Source organism: Phalacrocorax aristotelis, chromosome Z (assembly GCF_949628215.1).
Source record: "Phalacrocorax aristotelis chromosome Z, bGulAri2.1, whole genome shotgun sequence".
NCBI lineage: Eukaryota > Metazoa > Chordata > Aves > Suliformes > Phalacrocoracidae > Phalacrocorax > Phalacrocorax aristotelis.
This window is the reverse complement of record NC_134311.1, coordinates 63,971,586-63,983,439: the sequence shown is the minus strand read 5'-3', so window position 1 is coordinate 63,983,439 and position 11,854 is coordinate 63,971,586. Positions and strand designations below refer to the sequence as shown.

Sequence of the window (11,854 nt, the reverse complement as noted above, 5' to 3'; positions counted from 1 at the left end):
AAGATGACAGATGAGGTTTTTCTCCAGAAAACAGAATCTTTCACTTCCGGTGGGGAAACTCACTCTGCCTATAAAGGTGTGGTAGCAATCCAGTGATGGAGGCACCTCTGCTCAACAGAAACTCTGATCCCACAAAGTAAGGGATGCATTGGGACCTACAGAGAAATGTAATTTTGGACATACCACTACCTGGTGGATAGCTTTAAACAGTTTTCTGCTCACTAATTATTTCATATCTCATTCTTAACTGTCCACCCTTCCCCAGACACTATGCAGAAAACTTAGATAATTGATCAAGAATTAGAGATTTCACTCAAAGTCACATGTCTAAATTAAATGGAATATCGAGCTGTTCCTTGATGCTAGATTCCTTGTAACACTGTTTGGAGGGAAAAGAATGAAGGCAAATAAAATACAAGAAAAACTAATCAAAGATTCTTTCCTGTGTGCTTTTAAGAAACCAATGATAAAGGGCAGAAGTCTTCAAAGGTATGGAGACCTTAAAATACAAGCTGACCTTTCCCTTATTCTGCTAACTCAGAATTTTAACATGACAATTATCTATGCAGCAAAATGTGGGAGAAAAAACCAAAACCCTAAACTGTGAGGAGTCCTTTTAGAAGGAACCCTACAGGACTGGAATGGGGGTGGGAGGACTGATATTTGGGCTCCACCCCTGTGGAAGTCTCACTCTAGGGTAGGAGGGTTATGTTGGATCGATTTTTCCTTAAAAGTAGTTTTGTTAAGAATTAGTCTAGTTTTCTGGTTTTAGTCTCTTATTTGGGTTGTTTTCATTTGTTTTTAGGAGGGATACGTATTTCTCACCTCTTGTGGGAATGTATTCTCATTATTCTTGCAAAAGAGAAGTCTATGTTTTAATGTATAAAATGGCAGGTCTTTTTTTTTTTTCTTAAAAGTCTTCAGTATCATGTTCCAAATAACTTCCTAAAGGTTTATGGGGTTTGATTCCATTGTATTTATGAGAAATTTAATTTTCATAATGTTCTTCTACATTCTAATCTGATCAGTATTTTTAAGAACAGGCATGCAAAATAGTGTTATTTTGAAGTTTGTGATATTTTGAGCTAAAGTGGATTACAAAGATAGAGTTGGACAAAGTGTTGCCTTTTCTACCTTTTCCATTGTCATCCAGCAGTAGCACGTTCCTACTTCAAACTCTCTGATTTCACCTACACAGCAACCAGGAGAAAGGAATTGATGTTATGGGAATATGAAGCATTTTCTTACATGCTTAATTGTAAATGAACAAACATAGAATATACACTATATGTGGATACTAAGTCACTCTAGGACTAGGTGGTGCCATGGAAGCAGGGGGTTGGTGGGCTGGGATGGGGGTGGGGAGGACTGATACCGAGTGCAAGTTATAGAGCAACATTTCCATTTGCAGGTATCTAAGCAAATCTAAAACTGTATCCTCCAGCTTGTAGTGTTGTTGATTATTCGGGTTCAAAAGAGCAGGAAGCTAAATGGATGCTTTACTGTTGGAGGTTGAACTAGCTCTCCTTGAGAGTTAATAGGGTTAACCACTCATCAAGTATGTCAAGAATGTCCCTTATTGCTTTCAGAATCCTCTCTTGTTTATCAATTCTACCTAGGAAAAACTTCATCCTTCTCAGCAATAATTATGGAAAAAAAGAGTGCTGTTTACAATAAGATGCATGCATTTTTTCCAGCAATAACAATCAGTGCCTCTTACTAAAAATATTTACACTTTTCTCCTCCTAGATATATTATTTCCTAATAACTATCTGCTTTTCCTAAAAATTAGTTTGAAAAATATTTTCTTTAGTCCTGAGAGCTACACAGTAACTTACAAGAGCCAGATCACGAGTTTGGTTACTTTAGGGTAACTATGGTCCTAGAAGAAAAATCTTCACATGAAGAATTTAGTATGTGCAGAATTTAATCCAGTAACAGAAGAAATTATTTTTCATTGAAAAGACCACTGTTTCAAATTTAATAGAGATTAGAATTACGGAGTTAATGTAAAATTATTATTTACTCTGCCGTTTTATAAAGGTACCCAGATTATAATTTTATTTTTAGCGGAGAAAGTATTCTGCTTTTTTGTAGACAATGCAACCAGAGAGATTCCCAGAAGCAACATTATGATCATTTGTACAAGTCCAAATAATTCTGAATAGTGGCATTTTTCTTTTTCCATAAGATCCTGCTTTCTGCTAAAAATATTTTGCTTTGATCACTACTCACAGGTTAGCTAAAAGCTTTTTAAAGGTTCTGGAAAAAAAAATGTATAATTCATACAACTTCCAGAAAAATATTGCCTGTGAAAACTAATGTTACCTATTCCTTTCTCATTCATACTTCCAGAATAAAGTGCCAAGTTCCTCTAAAAGCAAATATATTCAGCTGCAGGCAAAGCTAGTGCAGCATCAAGAAAATAGCTATAAATTATGTAGATGGGACTCAGAAAGCTTACAATTGTGAGTGATAAATTTTTGTTATAACTTATAACTATTAGCAAAAACCTTTTTGAAATAAAAACTTATGTATGTGTTCATGTCACTTTAAGGCTTATTAATTCTATATGTGTTTTTCTTAATTTCTACAGTCTGAGGGTCCTTCATCTTGCAAAGCCTTTTATTATTATGTCCACAATAAGGTAATTAAAGGAACATTTAGAAAATTTAGTTTTTATTATCATAGAATCATAGGATCGTTAAGATTGGAAAAGACCCTTAAGATCATCAAGTCCAACTGCTAACCTATCACTGCCAAGTCCACCACTAAACTATACCCTCAAGCACCACATGTACCCTTCTTTTAAATACCTCCAGGGATAGAGACTCCACCACCTCCCTGGGCAGCCTTTTCCAATGCCTGACAACCCTTTCAGTGAAGAAGTTTTTCCTAATATCCAATGTAAACTTCCCCTGCCGCAGCTTAAGGCCATTTCCTCTCATCCTATCACTTGTTACTAGGGAGAAGAGACTGACCCCCACCTCGCTACAACCTCCTTTCAGGTAGTTGTAGAGAGCGATAAGGTCTCACCTCAGCCTCCTCTTCTCCAGACTAAACAACCCCAGCTCCCTCAGCTGCTTCTCATGAGACTTGTTCTTTAGACCCTTCACCAATTCGTTGCCCTTCTCTGGACACGCTCCAGCACCTCGATGTCCTTCTTGTAGTGAGGGGCCCAAAACTGCACACAGTATTCAAGGTGCGGCCTCACCAGTGCCGAGTACAGGGTACTATCACCTCTCCGCTCCTGCTGGCCACACTATTCCTGATACAAGCCAGGATGCCATTGGCCTTCTTGGCCACCTGGGCACACTGCTGGCTCACGTTCAGCTGGCTGTCAACCAACAACCCCAGGTCCTCTTCCTCCAGGCAGCTCTCCAGCCACTCAACCCCAAGCATTGCACGGGGTTGTTGTGACCCAAGTGCAGGACCCAGCACTTGGCCTTGTTGAACTTCATACCGTTGGCTCCAGCCCAACAAGGCCAGCCTGTCCAGGTCCCTCTGTAGGGTCTTCCTGCCCTCCAGCAGATCAACATTTCCACCCAGCTTGGTGTCATCTGCAAACTTACTGAGGGTGCACTCAATCCCCTCATCCAGATCATCAGTGAAGATATTGAACAGGACCGGCCCCAACACTGAGCCCTGGGCAACACCGCTCGTGACTGGCCGCCAACCGGATTTGACTCCATTCACCACCACTCTCTGGGCTCGGCCGTCTAACCAGTTTTTAACCCAGCACAGAGTGCACTTGTCCAAGCCGTGAGCAGCCAGCTTCTCCAGGAGAGTGCTGTGGGAGACAGTGTCAAAGGCCTTACTAAAGTCCAAGTAGACAACGTCCACAGCCTTTCCCTCATCCACTGAGCAGGTCACCTTATCATAGAAGGAGACCAGGTTAGCGAGGCAGGACTTCCCTTTCATAAACCCATGCTGGCTGAACCCGATCCCCTGGTTGTCCCGCATGTGCTGCGTAATGGCATTCAAGACGATCTGCTCCATGACCTTTCCCGGCACCAAGGTCAGGTGACAGGCCTGTAGTTCCCCGGATCCTCCTTCCGACCCTTCTTGTAGAGGGGCGTCACATTTCACTAGTTTCCAGTCATCTGGGACCTCCCCAGTTGACCAGGACGGCTGATAAGTGATGGACAGTGGCTTGGCGAGATCCTCTGCCAGCTCCCTCAGTATCCTCGGGTGGATCCCATCCAGCCCATGGACTTGTGGACATCCAGGTGAAGCAGCAGGTTGGTGACTGCCACCTCTTCAACAACTGGGACTTCATTCTACATACTATCTCCATCTCTCAGCACAGGGGCCTGACAACCCTGTGGATGACCAGTCTGACTGTTAAAGACTGAGGCAAAGAAAGCATTAAGTACCTCAGCCTTCTCCTCATCTTTCCTGGCAAGGTTACCTTCCTCATCGAACAAAGGAGGGAGATTCTCCCTGGCCCTCCTTTTGTCACTGATGTATTTATAAAAACATTTTTTGTTATCTTTAACAGTGGCGGCCAGTTTAATTTCCAGCTGGGCCTTCACCTTCCAAATCTTTTCCCTGCATAACCTCACAACACCCTTGTAGTCCTCCTGAGTCACCTGCCCCTTCTTCCAAAGTCGGTAAGCTCTCCTTTTTTTCTTGAGTTCCAGCCAAAGCTCCCTATCCAGCCAAGCCGGTCTTCTCCCCTGCCTGCTCAACTTACAGCACATGGGGACAGCCTGCTCCTGCACCTTTGAGACTTCCTTCTTTACAAACATCAGCCTTCTTGGACTCCTTTGCCCTTCAGGGCTGCCTCCCAAGGGACTCTGTTAACCAGACTCCTTAACAATCCAAAGCCTGCCCTTCTGAAGTTCAGGGTAGCGGTTTTGCTGACCCCCTTCCTTAGTTCTCCAAGAATCAAAAACTCTATCAGGTCATGGTCGCTGAGCCCAAGACAGCCTCTGACCACCACATCACCCACCAGGCCTTCTCTGTTCGTAAACAGCAGGTCCAGCGGGGCACCTCCACTGGTTGGCTCGCTTACCACCTGCGTCAGGAAGTTATCTCCCACACACTCCAGGAACCTCCGAGACTGCTTTCTCTCTGCTGTGTTGTATTTCCAGCAGATATTTGGTAAGTTGAAGTCTCCCACGAGAACTAGGGCTAGAGATTGTGAGACTTCAGCCAACTGCTTGTAGAGTACTTCATCTGTCTCCTCATCCTGGTTGGGTGGTCTGTAACAGACTCCCACCAGGATGTGGTGGGAGCATTGTACCTCTATTGCATAATTTAAAATTATGTCCAAATTACTGGTCTGAGAATAAATACTGAAACTTGTTTCAGAAGTTTACTTGAGGAGTGTTTGGCACCACGACTTCTGAAACAACATCAGCTGTGGAATTGACTGAAAAAGTCAATGAACATTCACAGCCTGTAATCAGTCATACAGCCTCTAACCCCATATATGAAGCCTCATGCAGAAATGTGTAAGCAACACTAAGAAAAACTAAATTTTTTTTATCTGTCTTCATAGCAGAATCCCAGCTCTGAAAATCTGTAATATGGCATCACTTGACGACAGAGGAGGAGGCAAGGAGAGTAGTAAGATGGCAATGTAAGGGCTGATGAATAATGTGTCTGTTTAGTATTGTACATACAAAACAACACATAACTTATTAAGTTTTGCATTTTTTTACTCTCTTATGGGGAGAAATGTCTCTGAGAGACACTTCACCTTCAGTTCTACACTTCAAAGTGAATTCTAACATATGGTATTGGGAACCCTTTTTTTTTTTAAACAAAACAAATAATACAATTTCAAGAACTGTAAATATCACCCAGGTCAGACTTCAAAAGTAAGAAAGATCAAAAGAGCATTTTGCATATGTAAGCAGTTTTCAAAAGAAATTATTTGCCTCTGATTGAGTCACTACGACAAAGTGACTTGCCTGGTTGACATGGGGCAGGCAGTGGACATGGTCTACCTGGACTTCTCCGAGGCCTTTGATATGGTCCCCCACCACCTCCTCCTGGAGAAATTAATGCGTTGTGGCCTAGACAAGAGGTCTGTGCAGTGGGTGGGGAACTGGCTGACAGGCTGCACCCAAAGGGTGCGGTAAATAGCTCTTTTTCCAAGTGGCAACCTGTCACAAGTGGAGTCCCCCAGGGATCGATATTGGGCCCAATGTTATTCAATATATTCATAAGTGATCTGGATAACAGCATCAAGTGTAGCCTGATGAAGTTTGCTGATGACACCAAGTTGAGTGGGGAAGTAGACACTCCAGAAGGGAGAGCTGCTCTGCAGGGAGATCTGGATAGGCTGGAAGAGTGGGCCAGCAAGAACCTTATGAAGTTCAACAAGGAAAAGTGTAAGGTCATGCACATGGGAAAACAGAATTTGGGAGTGCAGCACAGACTGGGATCCATCTGGCTGGAGAGCAGCTCTGTGAAAAGGGACCTGAGGGTCCTGGTGGACACGAAGCTCAACATGAGCAAACAGTGTGCTGCTGCAGCCAAGAAGGCCAACAGGATGCTGGGTTGCATCAAAAAGGGCATCACCAGCAGAGATAAAGAAGTCTGGAGTACTGTGTACAGTTCTGGTCCCCTCTATACAAAAAGGATGTGGACAGGCTGGAAGGGGTCCAGAGAAGGGCCACCAAGATGATCAAAGGACTGGAAAGCTGCCATATGAGGATAGGCTGGGAGAACTGGGTTTGTTCAGCCTTGGGAAGAGGTGGCTCAGAGGGGATCTCATCACCATGTACCAGTACTTAAGGGGTAGCTACAAAGAAGACAGAGACTCCCTTTTTACAAGGAGTCACATGGAGATGTCAAGGGGAAATGGACACAAGTTGCTCTTGGGGAGATTCCGATTGGACACGAGAGGAAAATTTTTCACAGTGAGGACAGTCAACCATTGGAATAATCTCCCCAGGGAAGTGGTTGACTTCGCCATGTTGGAGACCTTTAAGAGTCATCTGGACAGGGTGCTGGGCCATCTTTTCTCGACTATGCTTTTCCTAGAAAGGTTGGACTAGATGATCCCTGAGGTCCCTTCCAACCTGGGATTCTGTGATTCTGTGATTATGGAACATTTCATCTATTCAGTTGTATAAACCAGGACTGTATAGGCCTGGGAGTGTGTTGGCTAGCTCGGCTCTGCAGTCACATAAATGACTCCTTTGGAGATTAAGTTTTGCAGATTAGCAAGCAGTAAAACACACAGCATCTTCAATTCATCTCTTCCTAAGGTTTTCAGTAGTTTTTTTAATGACCATTAACTGAGATAGCTGCCACCAATATGGAAATACATATTTTAGTAGGTTAAGGTTTTTTGTTTTCAGTTTCACTTTGAAAATAGCTTCAGGTGCAGCTATACTATTATGCCTCAATCTCTTCTCTCCAAGTTTAATAAGGAGGTATTTTAAAGATTTGACAGTGACCAGCGTCAGCTGTCTCAACCTATCAGACTAAACAGACTGGACAAACTAATCCTGTCTTCCAAAGAGCCTTCTGCAGTTGTGATAGCACCATCTTGCTTCCCCAGAGGGGAAGGTTGCTGCCTTCATGCTTTCTTCTTTTCAGCTGATATCTGAGAGACACTGGCTTTAGCTACAGACTTCTGTTTGAGGAAGACTGAATCAGCAAATTGCTATTTTCCAAAGCTCATTATCTTGGGCATGCATGAAAATTGGCTAAAATGGATACCCGGGAGGGTAGAGGAATGTATTAATTACCCTGTGGGAGAATTACCTTTGAAAGCAATGCTAGGACAGGTAATGCCATACTTACCTTGCAGAAATAGGACTTCTCTAACTTGCTGGGTTTTTAAGACCTCTGAAACTGTCAGGTAGCAAAACATACAAAATAAAATTGTATCATTCCTCAGAGCATAGTGCGAAGATTCACCAAGGGAAGATGTGAAAGTTTTTTCACCTGAGATTTTACTTCCCACTAGATCTCTTTGCTTAAGGGAAAGGCCTGAATTATAAATTATTTTCTAAATAAATGTAACTGTAACAAATTCAGTGTAACAGAATATCACTTAATTTCCATGCTATCATGCAAATACTGAGCTTCTTAAAGTCCAATGAGCCTGTAAAAAATTTTTGTTAGAAGTCAGATAATTACTGTCACTAAGCTGTTTTCTAACTGCTAGATCTAATATGTGAATTTTGGCAATATAATAAAATCAAAGCAAGCCTCCCATCATCATGTAAACAGAACAGAATTCTGTGATGATTGCTCTTTTTTATATATATTTGAAGTTACTCACAGAACTCTACTGCTTTTTGATATGTTCATTCAGTAAAATCTGTTCATTGCTGCTTATTTTTTATATATTCAATTCTGATTACTAAACTAAAATTGATATAGAAAGACTACAGCTTACATAAACAGCAATCAAGCAACTGCTTACTGACAAAATATGCATGTTTGAGGCTGTCATGGTTTTAGCTGGGATAGAGTAGATTTTATTCAAGGACTGGAGAAGTCCTTGACTAGTACAAGCACTACCCAGCAATAACTAAAACATCAGTGTATTAAATGTTCTTTTCATATTAAGTCCAACACAGAGCACTATACCAGCTACAGTGAAGAAAATCAACTCTAGCCCAATTAAAACCATGACAGTGACTTAGTTATACTCACCTTTGCTAGGTCAGCACAGGGAATGGCCCAGTATCTGGAAATGTAACTCTGGGAAAAGGTCTTACACTTACTTGAATACTGGCTGATTTATTTTAGATTTATATCGATAGTCTTGTCATATGTATTTTCTAATCATTTTTAAACCAAATATTCTAATAAATTACACTTTATTTTTACTAGCTAAGCATCAATTTATTATCAAACTTGCAAGAATATTTATTTTAAATAACTACAACGTTATTGTTATGACTTAATCTTGCAGCTCCTTACATAACAAAGAGTTCTGCAAGAATTCAAGCATTGTAACATACAAAACCTTGTCTTTTTATCATCCCTGCAAAACAACAGTCACCACAGACCATCTGAAACATTACATTGGTCCAAGCATACTTTCTAGAAAATCTTTTTCCTGTTTTCACGTCTACAAAGACAAAACCACCTTGTTAAGTGGTTGTAACCTGGACTGAGAATATTGGAAGTACTCTGTAATACATATGCTTCCTGACATATTCAGTTTGCACAGCTTGTACTAGATATATAAATGACCCAGAGAACAACTGTTCATAATGAAATAATTTGATTTCTAATCATTGCTATTGAAAATTTAAGCTTCTTGGTGAAAAGCCATTGTTGCTTGGGCAAGGCAGAGGGTTCAAAATCACAAAGTTGTATTATTGTAGTTTCCTCTTGACACACCTCTCATGCTCTTTTCTGCTTGTCAATGTTGCTGGCATTACCAAAACCATTTTAGGCCCAAATAGATGTAGATAAGGTAAAAGGCACAAGATACAGGGCAGAAAAAGTAGCTAGAGAGGTGTTACATTTCTTGTTCTTGACTCCTACATAAAATAGATGCAAAACTACCATTAGAAATTTCTCCTAGTTCTGGGTTTAATAGGATAACTCACTCAAAGAGAAATTTTTTGCATGGAGAGGTGGATCTATTGTCATGTTCTGGGCAGTTTTCTCCCTACCATGTGGTCCCTGCTATTGCCAAAACAATAACCTTGTAGATGGATCTATAACTGTTATAAGATAATAGATGAAATATTTTCATCCATCAAAATAGTTGTAATTTCTCCTTTTCTTTATTTTTTTGCTTGTTAATACTTAATTGATAAGATTTATAGGGTTCTCATTCTTCTATTTTTAAAACTGCAGAAAAGCCAAACTTAACATTTTTTTAAAAAGAAGAGGAGAATCTAAGGAGGTAAATACTTACTAATTTTGCCAAGTAATGACTGCAGGTTCAGTTTTTGTGCTGCCTTTGCTTGTGTCTTGATGGAAAAATATATGGACCAGCATGCAAACAGCAAGACAGATTGTGGAGAGGAAGTCTATAGATCATTATAGGGCAAGAATAATTGGAAATTATAGTGTAGGACTTGGTTGAGAAAAATCAGTTGAATACTAAATACATGTTGACTAAATGTTTCAATGTAAAACCTTCCAAGGGACGGAATCAAAATTTAGTGACAGAAAGAAGTTCAGAACAGAATGTACAAAAACACAGTGAATACTGCATAAGTAGAATAATTGTACTTACAGTTACCTAGTGAGGCAAAGATCTAACTGATGTTTTGCAGTTGAAGTTTACCTTAAATTCCCATTCTTTAAAATGGCTTTATATTTGGTGAAAAAAAGATGCTTTTTTCTGTCTAAATTCCAATTTCCCCAAGAGTTTTGCTTTTCAAAAATCACTACCATATATTTCCTCCATTTTTGTTCTCTTAAAACAAAGGTTTCTCTCAGGAGAGTCAAACAACTAACATGCCCACTCTTAGCCTTTCACAGCATTAAGCTGTCTTCTACTCTTCAGGGGGACTCAAATTTCCTCATCTTTTTCTGCAGCTTTTTATGTTATTTAGTTACACATTCACCGTTAAGCATGTGAACCAATATTAATTTTGGTTCATCTAATTCTTCTCGGACATCTCTGCATTGCTTGGTTTAGTGCCTTGATATCTTTTTGTATCAGTGAGAACAGAAAGTTTCAGGACAAAAAAAAACAGAAAACCAAACCAAACCAAACCAAGCACCTTGTCATGTGTCTCTTTCAAGGTGTACAAGTGTTGGTTTCCTTTAAATACTTTGAAATCTTTTCTGACCTATTCCTCCATTCTGGTGTCATTATTTTCTTACCACAATTTTACTTTCTGGACTCCAGACTCCTGCAATATTGTTGTCAATGCTGCAGAATAATCCTATCTGATATTTAACTTCATCTGAAGTTAAATGTCACTCTTCCTTTCACACAGGTTTGAAGCATTAGCTACAGTTACTGAATAGAGTCTGAATGCTGTTTCAGAAGAGATGAGTTTTCCAGCTAACAGGAGAGTGGTTGCCAGAAAACCTGCTGCAGGTTACTTCAAACTGAACTAGGACAGCAGTCCTATCCCAGCTATTAGCAATTTGATATCTCTGCTGTCTATGACCAGACTCTGACAGTTCTGGACAAAACAGTAGGAAAATATGCAAGGAATTTACCACAAGACTTCTCCTCTTATACACAATTCTGGTTTCTTGTCAGCAAAATGCTAGTTCTCTCCTGACTTCCTCCTAGGCTCCATTCATTTGACAAGGGGTAAACACCATCATTTAACTCTGGAATTATAGTGGTACTTCTGGTAAATTTATGCATGAAAACTGAGATCCAGCCGTCCTGAGATATCAAAATGTCAAGTTTCTAAGGTGCCCAGTCCTTTGCCTGTGAAAAGAAAACACAAATAAGTCCTTCTTGTTTTCAGAATAAGCAGAAACCAAATACTTCTTTTATACTTACCCTTTAAAATAAAAGTCTCTACAATACTGCCACTGCTAAGAATTCATTTTAATTTAACTTGCTTACTAAACAAACAGATAAGAAAATAAGTGTATCAAGGTGAAGGGACCTTTCAAAACAAAATTAAGCACTTATTTTCATTTTCTGATTTTTTTTCTTTTTTTTTTTGTTAAATAAATGTATTTACATGTCACCTAGTAATTGCGCTTTGCTCTAAGAAATTAAGCATCTTTACTGGAAAAGGTAAAACCAACAAAACCAAAATTTGAGCTGCATAATCTGCATAAATGTCAGATTTGGTGCAAAGCCACAGAGTTGATTATGACGAAGATGTGTTTTGATTAACCTACCTGCTCAAAAAAATCACTCAGCTTACATTGTAATATCATGCTAGCAGCACTGTGCTTTAAGGAAACTAGAAAAAGGTGGCATTTCTGTTTCTGT

At 40.1% G+C, this 11,854-nt stretch overlaps 1 long non-coding RNA gene across 1 annotated transcript; it reads right to left on the bottom strand.

Annotated features, from left to right (window-relative positions):
* Positions 1-662: 662 nt before the first annotated feature.
* On the bottom strand, positions 663-11,462 carry LOC142050152 (uncharacterized). The gene is made up of 3 exons (XR_012657933.1): positions 8,629-11,462; positions 7,768-7,818; positions 663-1,190 (listed from the first exon to the last, which is right to left on the bottom strand). It is a non-coding gene; the product is annotated as an uncharacterized LOC142050152 (long non-coding RNA).
* Positions 11,463-11,854: the final 392 nt, after the last annotated feature.